The sequence below is a fragment of the Peromyscus leucopus genome, chromosome 1 (genome assembly GCF_004664715.2).
Source record: "Peromyscus leucopus breed LL Stock chromosome 1, UCI_PerLeu_2.1, whole genome shotgun sequence".
Classification (NCBI taxonomy): domain Eukaryota; kingdom Metazoa; phylum Chordata; class Mammalia; order Rodentia; family Cricetidae; genus Peromyscus; species Peromyscus leucopus.
The window spans coordinates 27,435,136-27,443,466 of NC_051063.1; the positions used below are offsets into that span (position 1 = coordinate 27,435,136).

Genomic DNA, 8,331 nt, shown 5'->3' on the forward strand with positions numbered 1-8,331 from the left:
CAGATGGCTGTTCTCTGAAACCAAGGTCATTTCTTCCTTCACACTCAACTTCCTCACATTGGCTAGTCGTGCTTACAACGTGGACACAAGGCAGGACGCCCAGGTTCAAACTCCAGCTTGGGCACTGACAACCCCTGTGGCCTTGGCTCCATCAGGAAACAGGAAGACAACAACAACAGCACAGGTTGGAGTATGACCTGAGTTAAAACACTTAGGACAGACCTGGATGACCCTAAAAGGGTCTCCATTTCATGGTTCAATTTTCTCAGCCAACAGAATTTCCCGTGGGAAGTTGGAAAAGGAGGAAAGGCCAAGCCTCTCACCACTCATAAAAGTCAATCCCATGAGCGATATAGAAGTACATGTGAATGATGAGCCATGAACCTTCTAGAAGGTGACAGAATATCTCCATGGCCTTGAGGTAGGCAAGCATTTTTTAGGATATAAAAATGGAGTATAAAAAGCAATAGTCGTAAAACAAAAGACTGATTCATTGTAGCTCGTTAACTTGAAGGATTCCTCTAGGCTGGAGTTGTACCTCAGGTGGAAAAGTACTTGCCTAGCACTCATAAACCAGGCCTGAAGATACACATCTATAATCCCAGCAGTCAGGAAGAAGAGGCAAGAAGTTCAAGTTCATCCTCAGTTACAGCTTACAATTGGGGCCAGCCTGAGCTACATGAGACACTTAGGGAAATGGAGGAAGACATTACGCATTGACCTCTGGCCTCTACACACATACATGAACACCTAGTGGCACATACAAACATAAACATTTTTTCAATGAATGTAGAAAGTGACATTATCTGCCCATGCATGGTGATTCTGTTTAAATACTTTTTTTCAAAGTTGTTGCTTAAAATTAGCTTACTAAACAGTGGATGTCCATAAGGCTTGTTCATACAGCCTTAGTTTTCCACAACCCACCACTACCCACTCTTCTCCCTGAGCAGGCCTACAGCCTCTGTGCTCCCTAGAGGGCAGAGGCTCAGCCCAACAACGCTACCCATCTTGAGTGACTCTCCTACTCCTAAGTCCTGAGCCCCGCATGCATGCAACACATGGAGCAGGGATACTGGGAAGGACCTCAGAGTGAGGAAGGCTGTTGGCTGGCTCCCTGGAGTCAGGAGGGAAAGAAAGAGCATTGAGGGTGAGACAAGACACAGGTTGAGACACTTCGGCAGCCTTGAACAACTACCCATATTCTAGAACCAGAATTCATGAAAGTGAAAGAGTTATGAGAACAACTGAAGATGTGCTGGAATGATCTACCCACACCTAAGAACTGACTGGCCCCAGACACACACTCCAGGCAAAAAAACATCAGAGGAGAGAGAGACCAAAGGTGTCTCAAGATGGACCCAGTAAGGAAGGAGGGATGCAGGAGCTGTCTTGGGATAGCTTTCTTTCTGGGCATGGATGATTTGTCAACTAACAAGCCACCTTGACTAACAAGCCATCTTCAATCTCCTCCTGACCTTGAATGTTCGGTGCTCTAAAATCAGACAAAACCTAATGTGGTTTGTCAAAACAAGGAGCCAGATGAGGAAGAACACTTGAGAGTGGTAGGTGTGCCTTGGAAATCTGTTGTTTGAGATACAAATGGTAACTAAGATAGGGGAGAAAGACAAGGACACAGTAGAGGTCCTAGGACCAAGAAGCCCAAGTGTTTCAGCCTCTAGGTGCATGGCCCTTCCTAAGATATGCTTCCCAGAGTGATGAAGCCACTGGCTGGTGAGAAAGACTCAGGTTATCACTTGGATCTGAGCTAATATGAGGTTGTTCTCAGAGCCAGGGTGGAAGAACAGTTGGAGAATGAGGCATTCAACTCCTGCCCAGCCATTCACCAGACCAGGCACCTCCAGATGACCAAGGGTTCTCTAAGCCTTAGTTTCTCTATAAGATAAAAAGCTCCTCCCCTGTCCAGTGCAGACCAAAAGGGTAATGTCATTCAACATGTAGAAAGCCAAGTTTTTCTACATTTTCCCCGCATTTCTCCATAGTTTGCTGGGTGCCAGGCACTAGACCAATCCTACCAGATCGCTCCCTTAAACCCTGCCCCTGGGACTGCATAATCTGCCTCTCTTACAGCTTGAGATTTAACATTTTCTTGTACCTTGGTAGGCTTCTCCTTCTTTAGGTTAGGGAAATTTTCTTCTATGATTTTGTTGAAAATATTTTCTGTGCCTTTCACCTGGATTTCTTCTCCTTCCTCTATTTCTATTATTCATAGGTTTGGTCTTTTCATAGTGTTCTAGATTTCCTTGATGTTTTGTGCCAGAATTTCTTTAGATTTAACATTTTCTTTGACCAAGATATCCATTCCTTCTGTCGTGTCTCCAATACCTGAGATTCTCTCTTCTCTTTCTTATGTTTCATTGGTGAGGCTTGCCTCTGAGGTTCTTGTTTGAGTTCCTAATTTTTTTTTTATTCCCAGGTTTCCCTCTGGGCTTTCTTTAATGAATCTATTTCTACTTTTAGATCTTCAATTGTCTTTTTTTCATTTCCTTCCAGTTTTTGTTTGTGTTTTCTTAGATTTATTCATTTTCTCTTTAATGACCTCTATCATGTTCATAAAGGCTATTTTATATTCGTCTATTTATTTTACATCCTGGACACAGGCTCCCCTCCATCCTCCAGTCCCAGCCTCTCCCCCATGGAACCTCCTGCTCCTATCCCTAACCACCTTCTCTTCTCTCTCCATCCAGGAAAGAGCGGGTCTCCCATGAGTGTGGGGAACCCGCTCCCACTTTTTCCCCAGGACACTCTTGAGGATGGTGAAGCGAGAAGTATTTAGATAGAAGGATAGAGGGGAGAGAAACAGATAGGAACACAGGGTGTCCTTAGGAGCACCTGGATCCTTAACCACTAGCCCCTCTGGTATCTTCTAAGGGCCCTTTTATAGGAATACCAAGGGGTGGAGCAAAAGACCTCCCCCTAGTACAGCCAAGTGCTGAGCCTTCTAATCACCTGGTAACCACACATGTGGTCAAACAATTCTCTAATGCAGCCCTACTGGATAAAGCAAGCTCAGATCTCACTGGGAAACCTTTTTCAGGCCTCCACACATGCATATCAATAAAACATGGCATATCAAGTAAGACTAAGCACCTCCCCTTGTATGAAGTAAGGCTGGGCAAGTATGAGGAGTAGGGTCCCAAAAGCCAGTAAAAGAGTCAGAAGTAGTCCCCGTTCACATTGTTAGGAGTCCTACAAGAGTACCAAGCTACACAACTGTAACATATATACAGAGTCCCTAAGTCAGTTCCATGCAGGCTACCTGGTTATCCATTCAGTCTCTGGGAGCCCCTATGAGCCCAGGTTAGCTGATTGTGTGAGCCTTCCTGTGGTTTCCTCCACCCCTCTGGCTCCTACACTCCTTTTACCTCCTCCTTATCCCTCTCTTCCTCCCCCTCTGAAAGATTCCCAAGCTCCACCTAATGTTTGGCTGTGGGTCTCTGCATCTGCCTCCATCAGTTGCTGGATGGCACCTCTCTGAGGACAATTGGGGCAGGCACCAATCTGGTCACAGGAGATGGCAAGTTAAGGCTATTTATTCACTATTGTTAAGAGTCTAAGCTGGGGTCCTCCCTGTAGACTCCTGGGAGATTCTCCTGCACCAGGCTTCCATCCAACCCCAAAACGCACCCCAAGCAGTCTCTCTCAGCACTCTCCCACTCTGTGCCCCCGTAACCTGATCACTCCTGTTCCCAACCCCACCTGCCCTCAGCCCACTCACAAAATCTCTTCTATTTCTCCTTCCCAGGGAGATCAAGGGTATCCCCCCATGAACCCTCCTTGTTATCTAATCTCTCTAGGTCTGTGGATTATAGCATAATTATCCTTTATTTTACAGCTAATATCCACTTATGAGTGAGTACATACCATGTTTGTCTTTCTAGGTTACCTCACTCAGGATGATTTTTTCTAGTTCCATCCATTTGCCTTCAAATTCCCTAGTGTCTTTGTTTTTGACAGCTGAGTAATGCTCCGTTGTGTAAATATACCACATTTTCAAAGGGATGCAAGGCACATACCTAAACATAATAAAACCAAAATCAGGCCTGTGCTATTGGTGTTCCGTTCAGGAAGTTGTCTCCTGTGTCAATGTGTCTGAGAGTATTCCCCCACTTTATCTTCTATCAGGTTCAGTGTATCTGTATTTATGTTGAAGTCTTTGATCCACCTGAACTTGAGTTTTGTGCAGGGTGATAAATATGAATTGATTTGCATTCTTCTACTTGCCAATATCCAGTAGACCAGTACCATTTGTTGAAGATGCTTTCTTTCTTTCATTGTATAATTTTGGCTTCCTTGTCAAAAATCAGGTGTCCATAGGTATGTGGATTTACATCTAGCTCTCCAATTCAATTCCATTGATCCACTGTCTGTTTTTCTACCAATACCATGTGGGTTTTATTGCTATAGCTCTGTAGTAGAGCTTGAAATCTGGGATGGTGATATCTCCAGTAGCTCTTTTATTGTACAGGAATGTTTTAGCTATCCTAGATTTTTTGTTTTTCCATATAACGTTGAGTGTTGTTCTCTCAAAGTCTGTAAAGAATTGTGTTTGTGTTTTAATGGGAATTGCATTGAATTTGTAGATTACTTTTGGTAGGATGGTCATTTTTACTATGCTGATCCCACTGATCCATGAGCTTGGCAGATCTTTCCATTTTCTGATATCTTCTTCAGTTTCTTTCTTCAAAGACTTGAAATTCTTGTCATTCAGGTCTTTCACTTACTTGGTTAGAGTTACAACAAGATATCTTATATTATTTGAGGCTATTGTAAAACATATTGATTCTTTGATTTCTTTCTCAGCCTGTTTTTCATTTGTATATTGGAGGGCTGATTTTTTTTTTTTTTAGTTAATCTTGTATACCACCACTTAACTAAAGGTGTTTATCAGCTGTAGGAGTTCCCTGGTAGAGTTTTTGGGGTCACATATGTATACTATCATATTATCTGTGAATAATGATTCTTTGACTTCTTCCATCCTTTCCTATTTGTATCTCTTTTATTTCCTTTAGTGGTCTTATTGCTCTAGATAGAACTTCAAATATTATACTGAATAGGTATGGAAAGAGTGGACAACCTTGTCTTGTTCCCGATTTTAGTGGAATTGCTTTGAGTTTCTCTTCATTTAATTTGATGCTGGCAATTGGCTTGCTTTATATTGCTTTTATTATGTTTAGGTATGTTCCTTGTATCCCTTATCTCTCCAAGACATTTATCATGAAGGTTTGTTGAATTTTATCAAAGGTTTTTTTTTTCAGCATCTCAAGAGATGATCGTGGTTTTTATTTTTTTCTTTTAGTTTGTTTATATGGGGAATTACATTGACAAATTTTTGTATGTTGAACCATCCCTGCATCTCTGGGATGAAGCCTACTTGGTCATGGTGTACAATCCTTTTAATGTATTCTTGGATTGCCAGTATTTTGTTGAGTATTTTTGCATCTGTGTTCATGAATGAAATTGGTCTGCAATTTTCTTTCTTTGTTGAATCTTTGTGTGGTTTGGGTATCAGGGTGATTGTGGTCTCATAGAAAGAGTTTGGCAATGTTCCTTCCGTTTCTGTGGAATAACATTTGAAGAGCATTGGTATTGGCTCTTCTTTGAAAGTCTGGTAGAATTCTGCACTAAAACCATCTGGCCCTGGGATGTTTTTGTTGTTATTGTTTGGAAAAAGTTTAATGACTGCTTCTATTTCCTCAGGGGTTATTGGTCTGTTTAAATCATTTATCTGATCTTGATTTAATTTAGGTAAGTGCTACGTATCAAGAAATTTGTCCATTTCTTTTAGATTTTCCAATTTTGTGGAGCATAGGTTTTTGAAGTATGACCTAATGCTTCTCTGTATTTCCTCGGAGTCTGTTGTTATGCCCCCCTTTTTGTTTCTGATTTTGTTGTTTTGGATGTTCTCTCTCTATCTTTTAGTTAGTTTGGATAAGGGTTTAAAAATATGGACTGTTTCACAAATTTGCATGTCATCCTTGCGCAGGGGCCGTGATAATCTTCTCTGTATATGTGCTGCCGAAGCGAGCACTAATAAAGGCTGTTTTAAGGTCTTTCTGTTGTGCTTCAGCTATGTTGGAATTCTCAGGGCCTCCTGTAGTACAATAGCTGGCTCCAGTGGCTGTTATTGTGTTTTTATGCTGGAGTGTAGGCATCTGGGGTTGAGATGATTGTAATTCTAGGTGCTAATATCTGGTCTTGTCTTTGTTGAGTAAGTGTTTTGTTCCCTGGTTTCTGTTGCCCTCTCTGGTTCTTGAGAGAGTGTGGTGTCTGTGTGTTGTCTGGTAGGGAATTCTTCTGGGATCCTGCTAGGTATGGCCACTGGGAAATCCCAGTAAAAAGTGTTTCTAGGTGTTAGGAGCTGACACTTAGGAATGGGGCTGGGCTTGGAGGAGTGGGCTGAGGGGGTCCCCAGGAGAGAGAAAAGCAGGGTGAGGGGTCCCCAGGAGAGAGGAAAGCAGGGTGAGGGGGTCCCCAGGAGAGAGGAAAGCAGGGTGAGGGGGTCCCAGGAGAGAGGAAAGCAGGGGGCTCCACCAAGATCTACTTAGTCCTCGTGGGATGGAGGCAGAGAGTGAGGAGAGGATGCCACAGGCAGTCTGCTACAAAGCTGGGGATGAGAACAGGGGGCTGGATTTGGAGGAGAGGAGGCAAAGTGAGATCTGAAGCTCTCCTGTCTGCTTTGATGGCCTGCTTGCCTCTCTGTCAGGCTTGACTGGTAGGTTCCCATGGGATGCCTCCTGGAGTTGTGGGCTGGGATAAAACGATGAGCAGGAGGAAGGAAGGCTCAAGGGAAGGATCTGTGTGATCCACTGGAATTGGGGGCAGGGAGGGAGGAGGGAGAACAGGTCCACTCTAAATAAGAAAAAGAGAAGTGAGATGGTGTTTACACATAAGCCAATGCACAGGATAAAATCTTGTAGCTTGGAGCCCCTGCTGAGGGTCTAACAGGATGGTTCCAGACCACAATGTTGTCTGAGAGAGGACTCCAAGTTGCCAATGGTGTTCTAAGAAGATGAACCCCAGAACCAGAGGAAAGTATCTAAATCCCATTCTCTCTGCTCTGTTCTACCTATAAAAACCCAGTGTGCTCCACATCTTGGGCTGTGCCTGATACGGTCAAAATGGCAGAGTAAATAAAAGGGAACAAGGAAGCTAAATCATTTGCTTGCTTTCAAGGAATTATAAAAAAAGAGAGTATTTTTGACCAATTATCCCTTCTTTAACTTTTGTAGCCTCTCTTTATAGAAACACTCAGAATCAGAATTTGAAGACAGTAGCCATCTTTAGGGACAGCACCCTATAGAGAGGAAGGCAGTGAGCCCACATGTTTCTGAATCCAGAAAAGATCTAGTTGGCTCTCTGGTTCCCAAAAGACTGCAAGTACTTGATTTGGGGTTTTTCTTGGAAGGTGTGTGTGTGTGTGTGTGTGTGTGTGTGTGTGTGTGTGTGTGTGTCTATGAGTAAAAGTACGCAACGCACACATTAATGTACATGCAAGAACACATTTGCACATGGAGGCCAAGGGGCAGCCTTAGCTATCATTCCACAGGTGCTATCATTCCTTCCGTTTTTGGTTTGGTTTGTTTTGGTTTGTTTTTTCGAGACTGGGTCTCTCACTAGCCTAGAGCTTGCCAAATAGGCTTGCAGCCCCAAGGATCTGCCTGCTCGGCTTCTCCAGGGCTTACAAGCGCACATCCAGCTTTTTGCTTTTTACGTGGGTTCCGAGAATTGAACTCAGGACCTTGTGTTGCACCATAAATACTTACTGGGCCACCTCTTCAGTCCTCTCTCTGAGTCATGTTTAAGTCCAGGCAGTTCTGAGGTAAAGAGACCTCCTTTCTTGCCAACACCTCTCTGCACAGTTTCAGCACCATCCACAGCTTCTTACTCATGGACGAGCCTTCCAGGTACTCAGCAAACCACAGCGAGGGTCAAAATTCAGTCTGCCAGAACCTCATTTCCAAGGCAGAGCTGCGTAAAGCCAACCTGCTCTGGAAGCAGGCCTGGGCACAGTTCAGCATTTGTTTTCCTGGCGGTTTTGCGGCGGCTCCCGCTATGTGTGAGAAGAAGCGAGGGCCTGAGGATAAACACCACAGTGACACAGGAGGCATTTCGCTCCCCTTTCTAAATCTGCACCCTGCTCCTTCTCACTAGCGCTACAATTTCCTCTGGCACTTGAGACAGACATATGTTATTTTCAGTTCCACGACTTTCCAGCATGCTGTGTCACCGCACACATGGCCCAGGCCCCGAGAATATAAATACATGTGGGCGTCTGCATTTCAACCGCTGGACTCACGCCACACTTTC

The 8,331-nt window shown here is 43.8% G+C and overlaps 1 pseudogene; it reads right to left on the reverse strand.

The window, feature by feature from the left end:
- Positions 1-5,962: 5,962 nt before the first annotated feature.
- On the reverse strand, positions 5,963-6,052 carry LOC114701080 (annotated as a pseudogene).
- Between the last annotated feature and the right edge of the window lie 2,279 nt (positions 6,053-8,331).